General features: G+C 39.4%; 1 pseudogene; it reads right to left on the bottom strand.

Moving 5' to 3' along the window:
* Nucleotides 1–12,559: 12,559 nt before the first annotated feature.
* LOC110541447 (ribosome biogenesis protein WDR12-like) lies at nucleotides 12,560–13,868 on the bottom strand (annotated as a pseudogene).
* Between the last annotated feature and the right edge of the window lie 1,500 nt (nucleotides 13,869–15,368).

Genomic DNA, 15,368 nt, shown 5'->3' on the forward strand with positions numbered 1-15,368 from the left:
ATGACAATATTTTGTCTGTATTGTTAATCAGATCTGCTAATTTTCCAGGGACCTACCATTGAAAGACTTCTCTTAGTCTTTTCTTGAGAGTCCCTAGAGTTGCCAGATTTAGCAAATATAAGTACTTCATATCCAGTAGAATCAGATAAGCAAAATAATATGGAATGCCACAACCAATAAAAATAATTGTTTTGTAGGAAAGATAGTGCATTGTTAAAATTTTGACTATAGCTAGTGTGTTAGTTGATTTGTATGGTCGGGTATAGACTTTTGAACATTTACTTTACTTCTTAAAGTGAAAATTTCACCTTAGGACATCTACGGTTGAGAGAGAGGACCTGGACAGTTTCTCATTCCATACTCTCCTGTCATATAAGTTGTTGCTGTTGTGGAGAAGAGATGAATGTATAGAGAGAGGCTAGATGTGTGTTGGTCACAAATGCACCCTCCCATGGAAGAAAGCATCTTAGAACATGGAATAAGAATTTATTGGGTCAACCAAAGTACTTTTGAAGTAATTGCACTTATTCCTATTACCCCTAACCTACCACTCTGAAACATCATTAAAGTTCTGGAGCTCCAGAATCAATCAGTTTTGTGTTTATGGACAGTCTCTTAGTTTTTTGCAACAGATGTCAAACTGTGCATCTTCCTTCCTTTAGATAGAATAAAATCCTCAGCTTCTAAAAGATAGATGGTATCCTCAAGTCTCTGTGTACTGATAATACTCTGAAGTCACATTTAAGGGCAACGACTCCCCCTACCTCCCTGACAATGGGAACGTTATGTGGTCACTAACATTGGACAACTCTACCAATTGCCTGCATCCTGACCTACATTTTCTAGTAAGTATGCTTTCTCAGGTGGTCTAAAGGGTGAAGATGTCCTGCTTTCAGGGACATGCAAGGTCACAGAAGGGTGGACTAGATGGAGACATTTTCAGTTGGAGAAATCATGTGCTGCACCATAGTTGTCACGTAAAGTGGATGCCATTTTCACCCATTTTAATGCTCTTTTAGTGGAGGCTGAGATGATGTGATGAGAAAAGCAGAGTCTAACCTCCAGGACTTGGATTCAGGTAACGCTGTGGGTGACCACATTGAGAGCTCAACACCTCTTGTGGCAGAGAGACCCAACTATCCCAGAAAGGTGAAAAGTCTTTCTTAGCAATCTGAAATAATTCCATGAATTAGGCATTAGGGTGATGCTCAGGAGACTCACGTGATTCCACACCCCAGGTGTACCCCCAAATCTGTGGATCCATGGATAACATTCTTGACATTCTGAGTTGATTCTCATCTCTAAACTGAATCCTTAAAAGGGGTTCATGAGGCTCATCCAAGAATTTTAACAATCACAGCAGCTACACCTATTATTCATTCTTCCCTTTTAAGATTTAGTTATATTTTTAATTCTGTATGGATACTCATGGAGGAGAGAAATGAGTGTCAGTTTCCTTGGAAATGGAGTTACAGGCAATTGTAGCTACCTGAGTTGCGTACTGGAAATCAAATTCTGCAAGAGCAGCAAGTGCTGTTAACTGCTAAGCAATCTCTCTAGCTCTTATTTATTTATTTATTTATTTATTTATTTAGAGGCAGGGTCTCATCATGTAGCCCTGTTTGTCATGGAACTCACTATATAAACCAGCACGGCTTTGAACTCACAGAGATTTGCTTGCCTTTGCCTCTCAAGTGATGTAATTATAGACATGAACCACCGTGTTTGTCCTCTCCTATTCATTCTTGAACCAAAATTTCCAGTGATGTATAACAAAATTCCTGGTCACACATCTGGTCAACCCAAAGCTAAATGGTTTCTCCTTAATTTCTGCCTTCACAGGCCAACAATTTTCACATTTGTTACTCAGTAAGTTTCTAAAAGCAGAGTTAATTAACATTACAAATAGGTTCCATGATATCATGTATGACAACAGAGGAGTTTATAAAGGGCAGAGCTGTCTTCGTATAGCACTCTTATAAAATAGGGTAACATAGCATGGACAAGATTGATTTAAGGAGTCTGTTTGTTGGCATGTTCCCATGGTGTCCAACTCAAGAGACTTCTGAAACACATCTGTGGTTTCAGATTTGCTTCTTATAAATGGCATTTCTGAAGATGTCCTGCTTTCAGGGACATGCAATGTCACAGAAGGGTGGACTAGAAGGAGACATTTTCAGTTTGCAGACATCATGTGCTGCACCATAGTTGTCATGTAAACTGGATGCCATTTTCACAGTTTGTATAAATTTACACAAGTATATCTTTCCAGGCAGGATATAAGAATGATTGTTCCATTCTATGTTTCCAGACAAGAACTCCATGTATTGCACATGTTTGCTGAAACTTGGTGCCATTCATTTATTGAATCTATTTGTTTGTGTGGTTGTTTTGATATCTCATATTTTTAGAGATGGGGGACGGGTGACCCAAGAAAAATAATATATGATATACTAAGAGTGAAATCAGCAATATCTGCATAGCAGACTTAATAGGACAGAACTAAACTCTTATAAAAACAGTTGCAAAGTTTGATGGCCAAGCAGTACCTGGACTTTTAATCAAACATTATTTTGTGTGTGTCTTTGAAGATGGTTGTAAATAGATAGGATTAAACTTGAATTAGTGAACTGAGAAAAAAAAGCTTGCCTTCTCAGATGCAGCCCAGTTCTTTGCCCTTGAGGTTAAACTGTAACTATTCTATAGGTTAACTTTTATTTACAGCATGTCTGGATCACTTCTATACAAGTTAAATTCATATTGAATTTAGAGTCTATAATACACTCAGATTTTGGGGGGGAAAAGTCAAATATGGTGATGTTTATTCCTGCAGTGTAATTAAGAACTCACAAGGTCTAGTTGTCTCTCTTGTGATGACATTAAAGCTGATCACCAGATCCAAGTATTACAGCTGATCAAGTCAACATGAAATTTCTAATCTGTATTACACACCAAGATTTTTGCAGCTGGGGAAGATTGTTGGGTAGATCTGCTTTTCACTAAGGATTGTAAATGGGCAATATTATAGTTTTATAAGCATCTGTGTATTTATTATTTAGGATTCTTTTATTACATAAATTTACTTCTGCTAAATTCTGGTATGAAAAGAAGGTTCAAGCAAATACTTAATTTTTTTGTGGTAGTTCCCTTTTTCAAAAAAAAAAAGGCTTGTTATTCTACAATCCTATGAAGCTGAGCATAAATCTTATTTGTTTTGCTTCATGTTTAAGTTTCTTTGAAGTCTGGACACTGAATATATATAGAACTCATGACATATAATGAGTATGACAGGAAAAAAATTTTTAATTTCATATGAATTTAATGATATGAATTTGAATGGCTATATGTAAGTAGCCCATGCCACAATATTACGTAGCAGCTGCTCTAGACATTTTTCCATATCTTATTTTCTTCACTTAGTAATGTACACTGATGATCACTTATATAGTAGTAGAGAAAAGGAACCCTATTTTATTATACATGAATTATAGTATAGGATGTAGATGTATCTTGGATTATTCAGCGCCCCCCATTGGTGAACATCTATATTATTTTTAGTCTTCTTCTGTTATGATTTATTTCACAAGGAAAGACCTTATGCTTATTTATGGCATTCGATACTTGTACATTGTGCCTTTAGGATAGAACCTTAGAAGAAGGGTGATTGGTTCAGAAAGAAAATTACTATGTATCCTAATGAGAAAATTTGAATCAGAGACTCCAGAATACAGTAGTGAGAAATAAATATGGGGGAGAAAATAAAGTGTGTAAAGTTCTTACCACAAAAGCTTGAAGACCCGAGTTCAGCTCCATAGAATTCACATTAAGATGGATGAGATAGTACACACCTGGAAGCCTAGATCTCCTCCAATGAGATGAGAGGTGGTAATAAAACAACTTCCAGATGCATGTGCAAGACAGTCTCAAACAAAGTGAATGGTAACTACCAACACTCAAGCTCTGGGTCCTTCTGTCTTATGCTTGTGACTCCCTGTGTTTTCTGCTTTCTTCTTACTTATTTATTTGCTTGTTTGTTTACTGCTGGTATGGTATGGGTGAAGAGATTGCTTACTGATCCTCAAGAACAACAAATATCACAATGGAGTAACAAATAATAATGGACCATGCAGACAGACAAAGACATCAAACCTGCATTCTACTTGTTATAGCTGTGTATAGACCCCAGAACCTTGAGTGAGTTCTTTTCCTTTGCTGGCCTCCGATCTAGCACAATTGAGGCTCTTAGTATGGAAACAATGGAGGCACCCACACATATATACATGTGCCCACAAACATGCATATATACAAATGTATCCCCCCCCACATAACTACAAACAAAAAAGGAAAAATTAAATCGTATCGTATACCTTGTTATTTAATCAGAATATGTTAGTACTCAGCATAACAGTTCACATGAAAAGAAAAACAGAAAAAAAGCTGAATATTAACACTATGTAATAATTATATAAAATATGATATAAATGTTACATTTTTTTATTTATTTTTTAAAGCTTTTTTTTAAAGTTTTTTTTTCCTTGCTTGCATTTATTTATTTATTTATTTATTTTTCAATGCAGTTTATTCAGGAAGATTGAACAATCCTCGGACCCCGGGGAAAGCCAGCCCACAGCTTAAATAGCCTCTGGGTAGCCAACATTCTACCTACGCACCAGATCTTACTATAGATGGTTATTAGCCACCATGTGGTTGCTGGGAATTGAACTCAGGACCTTTAGGAAGGACGGTGAGTGTTCTCAACCTCTGAGCCATCTCTCCAACCCTAAATGTTACATTTTACATGCACAGGAAAACAACATAATGAGATACCATAATGCTAACTTCAGAGATCATACGAATGCTAACCATTAATATGTTTACTTCTGCACATGACACACTGTGTTGTTTTTGCATGGGTGTGAACAACATCCCTGACAGGAGTATCCAGGAGGACAGATTTAATCTTATGAGTACAGCCCACCATGGAGAAGACTTAATGATCAGTTCCATTATAACATGACAGCAGGAGTGTGTGGAAGAAGACAGGTGTTCATCACATGCCTGACAAGAAGAAGCATCTGAAGTGAACAACTTTCTCTAACCAGGCTCCATCTCTTTATGTTTCCATGACTTTGCTAAATGGAACCATTAGCCAGGGAACAAACTTTCAAAAACAGAGGCATGTGGGGAACAGCTCAGTGGGTAAGCAGAGGTGCCTTCTGCCAATTCAAGAGGCTTCCTTTGAGAAAGTTCAAGGGAAACAATGTTCTTTTCTTGGCCATGGACATATATAAATAAATGTAATTTTAAGTCCTTAAAAGATAGCATAATTTATCACGTACAGTAATATAAGACACCAAGGAAATTAGCAATTCAGCCCATGTGTAGAGGTGAGAGGACAACCCTTAGGTGTTTGTTCTCTCCTTTCACCATGGCAGCAAGTGCTTTACCTGCTAAACCATGATTGCAGCTCAGTAACTCCTACTCACTGAGGAATGCAAGTGATATAACTATCATCTTTGATGAAAGTCATATATGAAAATTAACCATGTCTATCTGCATAAATCCACATAATATTAGCACTGGTGATAGATATATTAATAGTATATCTGTTAGCTTATTTGTTAGCTTCCTTGTTATTTGGCACTAAGTTACACTTTCAAAATTTTCTCACAACCAATGAGGAGGAGCTATTGTTGCCTTTGTCTGACTTTACTGTATGAGAGCTGATACATGCAAAGGGAGTGATAAGGCTAGATTTGAACATAGTCTATGCAGTTCCATAATAAAGATATCTGTGTCTCTCTTGACAATAAAAGTCCAGTATATTCACAATTACAGCAAACAAACTTCCTGTCAACTGACATGTGTTTGCTTTTCACAAACTGAGCAGAGATTTGCCAATTGTCTGCATCCCTTTCTAAGATGGTACCCTGCAAAAGACTAAACCTTTTGTTTTCCTGAGAAAGATAATAGAGAAAGGATGGTTGTATGCAAGCAGTGCCAGAATAGAGGATAAGTCTGCAGTTCGATGTTGCCACAGTAACCTGACGTTATCAAGGCGACTAATAACCTTTTAGTTAGACCTGCGTCATCTGCTGAAAACAGGATTCTGCTGCTGCGGACATGTTTTATTTCCACAACTTGCACAGAGGTCTAATAATAGAACGCAACCTGGTATACTTTTAAATGACGATGATTTCTTTGGTTGCCTTAAGGGGTTTTACTTTCAGGGACAGGAGAAAAGACTGCCATGTGGAGGCGTTGTAAATTTGTCTAACAATCGTAGCATTGTTATTGCCATGGAAACCTGACTTCATCATGGGGACCAAAACGTCTTTTAATTGACCTGAGTAATCTGGTTTGATGAGTATAGTTCTGCTCCTAAAAACATGCTTTTTAAATCCTGCATCCCACTTTCTCTAACGAACATTTTCGTTAGGAAACCAAAATGCTTACTCTTTTGAAGGCTACCATTTTAGAAAGGAATGCAGACACTTGGCAAAATTCTGCTAAGTTTTGTGAAGCAAACACATGTCTGTTGACAGGAAGTGACCTCCAGGGTGAAAGGTGCTTTGTTATCAGAAACAAGAAGGGGCATGGGGAGGGGGGGCGGACAAACAAGCATTTCTGGTTTGACTAAGACCTACTACATCTCAGTTTCCATGGAAACCTGACTCCTTTTGGATGACCTTGGGAATGTTCTGACAGAGACCAAGGGGTCCTAGATAGAAGGAGTCTCTCCTGCCTTCTCTTGGGCCTGTCCTGAGGTGGGCATCCTTGCCAGGTGGAGAGAAGCAGGGGACACTATTCTAGGTGGACTCCTTACAACTCTGGAACTAAGGGGAAGGATGGCTCAAGAGATATGGGATCCTGTCCCCAAGGGAGTGTGCTGTTCTAGACTCACTTTCCATGTTGAGCAGTGTTTGAAGAAGAGTAAGACAGGGTAGGGCTCTCTGAGCCCAGCTTCTCCCTTGGAAAAATGGGACAGGGCAGGAGAGGTCACCCACAGGATTGCTGATACCATCGGTCAACACCAGCTTAAATAGTAATGATTCTAGTGTATATCTCAAATGGATGTTGAAATACACAGTTGTTCAGGAATGTCAAAAATAATAATGCTTTATAAATTGCTTTATTAAAATTATACACATCTATGTTCTCTAAAGTGAAGAGATGAAGCTCAACATATTATCATTACTTTGCAGGACTTAACATTTTTGGTTGTGTAGCTAGTCTCGTTAAGTCTCCTAAAACCCTGTCCCCAGACAAATGTTATCATATGATTCATTTCCAAGAAATAATATGATCTCAAAAATAAAATAAAAAATTTAAAGTCTAATTAGAAGAGTCTTAGTCAGGTTGGACTTATCTCATCCACAGTTTTTATGCTTAATTTCACCATCTTGTTGCAAATATCAACAGTTCTTATTTTACTTGTTTTGAAGTGTTGAGGACTGAACCAGGGGACTTCAGCTTGTTTGGAAGACATTCTCTCTCTGAGATGTCCTGCCTACTCTGTTCACTCTCTCCCTCCCCCCTCAAACAGTATCTCATTAGTAGAACCCCCAGCCTTAGCTTAATAAATGCTGGAATTATAGGCTCGGGACACCACATTTGCTTTATCTGTTCACTTGTTGATGAAAGTTTGTTTCTGTTGGTATGAGCATTTGGAAATTGTGGCAATACAACATTATGATAACATCGCTTATATTCTAAAAAAACTGCAACTTTTGCTGGACCTCATTGCTGAGTTAATGATACCCCTTGAGGTCAGTTAAGACATAGACTGCTATCCTATTGTGTACTCAGCCTATTTGTTTAACCTGCCCTTTGAGAACAATCCGACAACCAACTTTACTTATCTTGGGATTTTTCCATGCAGTCAGTTTTTACAACCTAAGCTAATAAATACAGAGCTGTCATCTTAAATTAGCTGCATACTATTCTTTGCCTAGGACCCAGAGTAATACATTGTATATATGTTATGGTAATAAATGCCAGAAATAGCAGATATAGATTGAAGCAACCTCACAACCTTACAAAATGAATACCTGCCATAAGTGTTGAAGACAACACACTAATAGTATTTGTCTGAGTCAGCGGAGTACTGGTTTAATCCCTTGTATAAAAAAAAATCCACGTACAAAAAAGAATTAATGCTCAACTAAAAGGAGGCTTGATGGTGTTCAATCAGAGGATTGACCTCGTCGTGCAGGAGCAAATTGATACCCTATGGCAAATCGCTCAACTTGGCCGTCAATGAAAGTATGCTGGACTTTGAGTCACTAGCATACAACATGAGAATTTTTCCTGCGCTGCAAATCTGTCTAAACAATTGTCTAGCTATATTTTAGGTAATTGGACTGGAGAATTCGATACTACGATGGAGCAGCTGAGAGTGGCCATTGTCACGGTAAATTCTACCAGAGTGGACGCAGGACTAGCCACAGGATTATCATCATGGATTGCTGCAGCCATGAATCATCTGAAGGAATGGGCGGGCATGGGAGCATTAGCAGGCCTTCTGGTGTTGGTCTCCTTGGTTTGCCTGTGGTGTATATGCAAGATTAGAGTCTCACAACAGTGTGATGCAGCCATGATCATTCAGGCCTTTACAGCCATTGAAGCAGGACATTCTCCCCAAGCATGGTTGGCTACCATAAAAAGCGAAAATGTTACGCTCAGGATGCGAGGCTAAGCACTGCACTCAGGGTCAGCCGCTTTCGACCCAGAGAAGAGCAAGTCTGATTGCATGCGGGTTGATGCCTCAGGTCCCGCCTCTGAGAAAAAGGTATCTGATGGGTCTGATGCTCTTTGGGTGGATGACACCTAAATGAATATCAGTACAAAGTCCCAATTTATTTCTAATATCACAGATCAGACCTCTACTCTTGCCTGATGCGTCTAAAACAAAAAGGGGGAACTGCAGAGAGCTGCGTAATGCCGCGCCTTAAAGATGGAGCTGGTTTCCGCCTTCCACCTTCCCGATGGTGAGTGCTCTCTGTCACGAACAACTCCACATTTGGCTAAGGCTGAGGATCTGGCTTGCTTCCATGTATGTGGACCTATCTGCATTGCTCACGTGGCACGCTGGGGTTGGCTACCCAGAGGCTATTTAGGCTGTGGGCTGGCTTTCCCCAGGGTCAGATGATTGTTCAAGGTTCCTGAATAAACTGCATTGAAAAAAAAAATCCACTAAAGATTTCTGTAAAATATTCCTCATTCCTTCTCCATATGACTCTTTCTGATCTGTTCAATAAAAGAAAACAAATTCTTGTATGGGGACACAAACACACACACACACACACAGAGGTATGAACTGGTTGGAGTAGATGTGGTCTTGTTGCAGGAAATGTATGATTGGGGTTGGGCTTTGATGTTTCAAAAGTCCATGCCAGACCCAGCAGACGATGGAAACAGATGCTGAAACTCACAAACACTAAGCTACACATATAGAGTCTTGTTAAAATGTTGGGGAAGGATAGAAGGAACTGGAGGTGTCAGGAGCTCCACAAGAAGACCAACAGGGCCAATTAACCAGGGCCCAGAGGATTAAAGAAAACAAAGCACCAACCAAGGACCATGCAGGCACTGGACCCAGGCCTCCTACAGATGTTGCAGATGAGCAGCTCAGGCTTCATGTGGGTCCTCTTGAAAGGAAAGAGGGGGCTGTCTGTGACATGGACTCTGTTACCTGCTTTTTGATTACTAGCCTCTCCCCCCCACCCGGCAGTCCACAGGGAAAGAGGATAGAGGATATGCTTAGTTCTGATTTGACTTAATGAGCTGGGGTTAGTGGATTCTCCCCTTACCTAAGGAATAGGGGAAGGGGAGGGCAAAAGAAGGAGGGAAGGTGGGGCTGGGAGGAGAAGAGGGACAAGGTTATGATTGGTATATAAAATTAATAAATTAATTAAAATAAAAAGTTTACTCTTCAATTACAATGTCACATATTATATACTGGGTAGAAAAGGGCATATGAACAGGAGAAATGTCCAAAAATCATCCTTTGGTGTGATAATGAAAGGACATTAAATCCTACTCTCATGGAAATGATGAACCACTGAAGATTAAGGTAGTCTACAGGCAGGAGCTGGTTCAGAATGATAGATGGCTTCTCCTGGAGCTGATGTTCTGGAGGGTAGCATTTAATATTCTTGAAACTAAAACAAACAGCTGATATGCTAAATTGTATTACAAACTCAATCCAGATTGACTACATGGCCCCAAGCTACACAATGAGATACTGCCTGCATGAATAAAATATATTTTCCTGAAAGGATGATCTTAATAATGGGGAAAGGTGAGTTACAAAGATAATAACTGATGTAGATCAGTTTCTCTTATATGTCTCTAGCTGTTTACCCAGAAGTTTCAAAGCACAAAGTGAAGAAAGATTGCTATTCCTCTCACACACATTTTGCTCATGACAATGACAGGCTGTACTTCCTGACCAATGTCCCACAGTATTGCTGTACTCTAGGACTATCCTTTTCACTGAGTCTTTCAAAGATTTAAATGCTAGCCACAGTGACACATGCAACTGTAACTCCACTTGCTGGCTTCCAGCCTAGTTGCAAGTTTAATGAGAGACCCTGTCTCAAGTGAAACAGACAGTAAATGATAGAGCAGGGCTCCCAGTGTCCTCTTTTGGTCTCTACATGCATGTAATTGTGTAGATCACACACACACACACACACACACACACACACACACACACACACCTAACCATCTTGAACTAAATGATTCTAATTTTGCCTGCAAAGATTCTAAGTGTAAAGAATAATTGTAAAACATACCACAAATACCAGGCTGCTCCTGGAGGTCACCAGCAAGCATAGTGCAACACAATGCAAATGGCTGACCGAGAATGAAGGTGTCTGACAGGAAGGTGTACCATAGCCTCATTGGAGAAGGGTTGGAAGGTCTGGGAAATGCATCTGAGTATCAGGTAATCCAAGCGTGAACACCATGTTCTCTATAAAGCACACTTCTATATACAGTTTACACTCCCAACTTTACACTAAGGGAGGATGAAGTGAGCTGTTGAGCACTAGATTTGCGATGATCCATAAATGGGAGTGCTTTAGTATGCCCTTGAAGCTTCTAAATAAACTACTACTACCTTAATCTGGAGATATTCTTAGCCCTTTTAATTAATGTATGTACGAATATACGTTGGCTGCCACCTCGTGGCCATTTTGAGAATTGCATCTGTGAGAGTCTCAGGCAGATGGCCTCTATTGTGGGGAGGGAGGAAAATAAGCTGTGAACTGGACTTGGTGGACTTTACCTCTTGAGTTTGGGGAGGTTTTTTTTTCACTTTTGTATATTTTCATGGCATCTAAAATTCATATTTTAGGCATATCTAACCTAAACCTGAGATTGGAAACCAATCTTGGTCTAAGGTGAATATACAGCTACAACATTGGAGATGGTGGAGCTAGAGAAGCTAGTGTGAGTCTAAACTTGAACACACACATGCATGCACACACAGAGTCAAATCCATTTGTCCATCTAATTCATTTGCTTTATGAAACTGAACACAGTGAATTCTTTCCCAAAGTATAGGTGATATATATATATGTATATACATCCTTTATCAAAAGTGTGTCTGCGTGTATGTTTATAGTCCTGATGTATATATGTATAGGTGTGCATGGCAGAGGATAGGAGAGCCTTGTCTCCACCGTCACATGCAAGCATGGGTTACCACACCTGTTGTAGGTTCCCCTCTCACAAGGCAAGCACTTTACTGACTGAACCATATTATTATCAACTGGAGCACAGGCATTTCCCCATTTCCCCATTTCCCTCTTGGATACAAGATGTCAAACAACACACCAAAGCAAATGTATTGCCACGAGTAAATCAATACCTGTCACTGGCCTGAATCCTATCCATAGTCCAAAGGGCTGTCTTCAGTGGCATGTCCCTGACAATGACCTATCTGGCCATACACACTTTTTTTGAGACAGGGTTTCTCTGTGTAGCCTTGGCTGTCCTGGACTCACTTTCTAGACCAGACTGGCCTTGAACTCACTGAGATCCACCTGCCTCTGTCTCCCTGAGTGCTTGCTGGGATTAAAGGTGAGTGCCACCACCGTGGGTTCACACAACCATTTTAAGTAGAGTAACACTGATTCTTTTCTTTTTTTTTTTCACATCTGTTGAATGTGCTGATAAAGAAGTTCCTCTTTTTTTTTTTTTTTAGGAAATACTAATCCTGAATGTGTCTGTGACAAACAAAAATGTGGCTGGTGTGGTGCCACATGCTTGTGCCTTGCATCAGATGAAAGAAAGTTGGTTTCCCATTCACAGAGCTAAGCTGAAAATCTTCCCACAAGTGAATGGAATGTTAAAAGTCTTTGTGTGTGTGTGTCTGTTTAATGCAGTGTCTCACAGTGTAGCCAAGGCAGGCCTGGGACTCCTCCTGTTCCTCTCTCAGCCTTCAGAGTTCGGGGATTCCTAGCTTACCCTGCCAGCTCAAGTATTCACTTTAATGTAAACACATCTTTTTTTTTTTTTTTTTTACAAATAAGTCGTTTATCAGTAACTTTCAAGCCCCTACATGGAAGCCCCTACTTCCTACATGGGAAGTGGTAGGGGAATATCTGTAGAAATATAATTTATTGCCTGCTCCTCCACTCACAAGTGTAGTCCTGTGTCTGTCCAGTCCACACTCAGAACTTTATCTTTATGAGCAGCTAGACTGTACAGAGGAGCCTCACAACTTCTTGTATCCCACAGCTTGACGATGTTATCTAAAGAGCCTGAGAACAGGCACTGTTCGTGGGAAGGAGACCGCTTCACTGATGTTGCCCAGCCTGTATGTGAGGTGAGGGACAGCAACACCAAAGAACCATCTTTAGTTCAGGGGATCCCACAGTCTTTCGGTGCTTTCAGTTGCCAAACTTTTATAAAGGAGAAAATAAGAAATACAATTAAACACTTTCTTTCCTGTCAGAGTTGACTTAAGACCACCAGACTCAACATCCCGCAGTCTGTGTGATCCCAAGATACACTGCTGATTTCTTCAGCATCTGACCAAAGTACTGAAGAAATTTCTTCTGTGTGGTCAGAGAAGGTCACTAAGGGTATTCTTGTCAGTCTCAGCTGCTGTTTGTTGTTGTTTTGTTTTGCTTTGTTTGCTTCTTGCTTGGTCAATTTGTGGATTCTTCCATTTCATCTTCTTCACCTGTCAGGTTTGTAGAGCAGATATTTAGCATATTATCCCAGGAGCCATTGAAAAATTTAGTTTTTGAGCTCTCCACTGATATAGAATCTACACTCCCAGCATTCCCTCTGCAACACTGTAGGACTTTCACTTTGTTCTTCTCTACATTCCCATAGGAGGCCCAATAAGATCCACTTAGACACTCAGTATTAAGTAGGACAAATCATCTTTTTTCATCCAAACCATCTCACATGTTGTTTCACAACATCTCTATGTTCCAAAATTGTCATTATTGACTTTCTTTCCAATAACCAGACTGGAGGAGTATTATCAAAAGAACCAGACAGGATCCATCCATTGTTCTGCCCCTTTAATTGAGCTGATCCAGCAATCCTGGAACATGCATTTCTCTGGCTGGGGTGTGATATATTTTTCCATTAGTTCCACAACCTCTTCTAATAAAATGTTCTCCAGTTCCATGTGTTTGACCAAGGGCATTCAAAGAAACTGACCCTTGAAAAGGAACTGGAATTGTACATGTTTGTGGACCTCATTTTTGGTCTCTAGCAATTTATTGATGATGTTACTAAGGTCAACAACTTCAGAGGTGGCAGGGATAGAGAAAAAAAACATCATCTACTGCATATTTCTTGTTCTCAATGTAGAAACCTCCTGCCTGGAGTTGTGCCATGGCAAAAAGTACACAAGAGACTTCTACACAAAAATGTATTCATTGATAATCAAGTAGCTCTAAAGTAGGCAAGTACCTGTAAACACATTCTTATTTCCACTGTGCTCTCTTCTTGGCCCAATAACTTTTTTCTTTCCACTTCTTACATGTATATTGGTGAATTCCCAAGCACTCATTAATTTTCTAATTGGTTTTCTTGCGAAATGTATTTTAGAATGACCCACATCTCTTGAAAAATCATGTACTATAAGATATTGGTCTAAGAAATGTATCATTTTCTGAGTTATTTCCGTCTTTTGTTTGATTGTTTTGTTTTCATTTTGAGACAGGGTCTCTCTATATTATCCAGGCTATTCTGAAACTTCTTGGCACAAATGATCCTGTGGCCTCCGTGATTAAAGTAGTCGGAAGTAGAAGCATGTGCCATACAACACTGATGAGCATTGTTTTTCATTAATGCTTGGTATTTGATCATTTTTGTTAAGTGTTTCACTAAGGGCTGGAGAGATGGCTCGGAGGTTTGAATTCAATTCCCAGTAACCATATGGTGGTTCTCAACCATCTATATTAAGGTCTGATGCCCTCTTCAAGCATGCAGGCAGAACATTGTATACATAATAAATAAATATTTTTTTAAAAAAGTACTCCTAGATGATACTTTAGGAAGTATTTAAAATTTTTTTCACTAAAATTATTTTAATTTGTAAATAACTGTTTTTAAGGGAATTGATGTAGATATCTTTTTTAAAGTTTCACATATTCATGTGTGTCTGTGTGGGTGTGCACATGAATGCAGGTACCAACTGAGGCCAGGAGAGGGCATTGGATACCCTGGAACTGGAGGTAGAGGCCATTATGGATGCTTGTCATAAGTCCTGGGAACAGAACTTGGATCCTCCACAAGAGCAGTATGCACTCTTAACCACTGAGCCATCTCTCCAACAAGACTGTAGACTGTTAAGGATGTTAGCCATTTTAATGTTCACATATTTTTAAATTTCACTATTTTCTCCGTGGTTCAATGACATGGTTCTTCTTTCTTGTTGTTTGGAATTTATTTTTATTTTTAATTATATATGCCTGTCTGTCTGTCTTTCTGTGTATATGAACATGAGTACAGATGCCAATGATTGGCAGAGGCATTGAATCCTGCTAGAACTGGAGTTATAGGCGGTTGTGAGCTACCTGACATGGGTGCTGTCATATTCATGCAAACAATACATATAAATACATACTCATGTAAACAATAATGACTATGACATTCTTTTCCTCCTGTCTCCCCTTCCCGAGTACTAGTATTATAGAAGAGGGCTAACATGCCCAGATTATCAAAGAACCCAATGAATGCTCTTTGTATTCTAGACAATCACTCTAGCAGCTGCTCTACATGCCCAGCCTCCAAACTCTGACTTTTTAAATTAACCAATGACTTATTTTCATGTTAGTATCATACCCATTTATAAACTATCAGAGAGATCAACTATGTGGCTGGGAATATCC

This window comes from Meriones unguiculatus, chromosome X (assembly GCF_030254825.1).
Source record: "Meriones unguiculatus strain TT.TT164.6M chromosome X, Bangor_MerUng_6.1, whole genome shotgun sequence".
Taxonomy (NCBI): Eukaryota; Metazoa; Chordata; class Mammalia; order Rodentia; family Muridae; genus Meriones; species Meriones unguiculatus.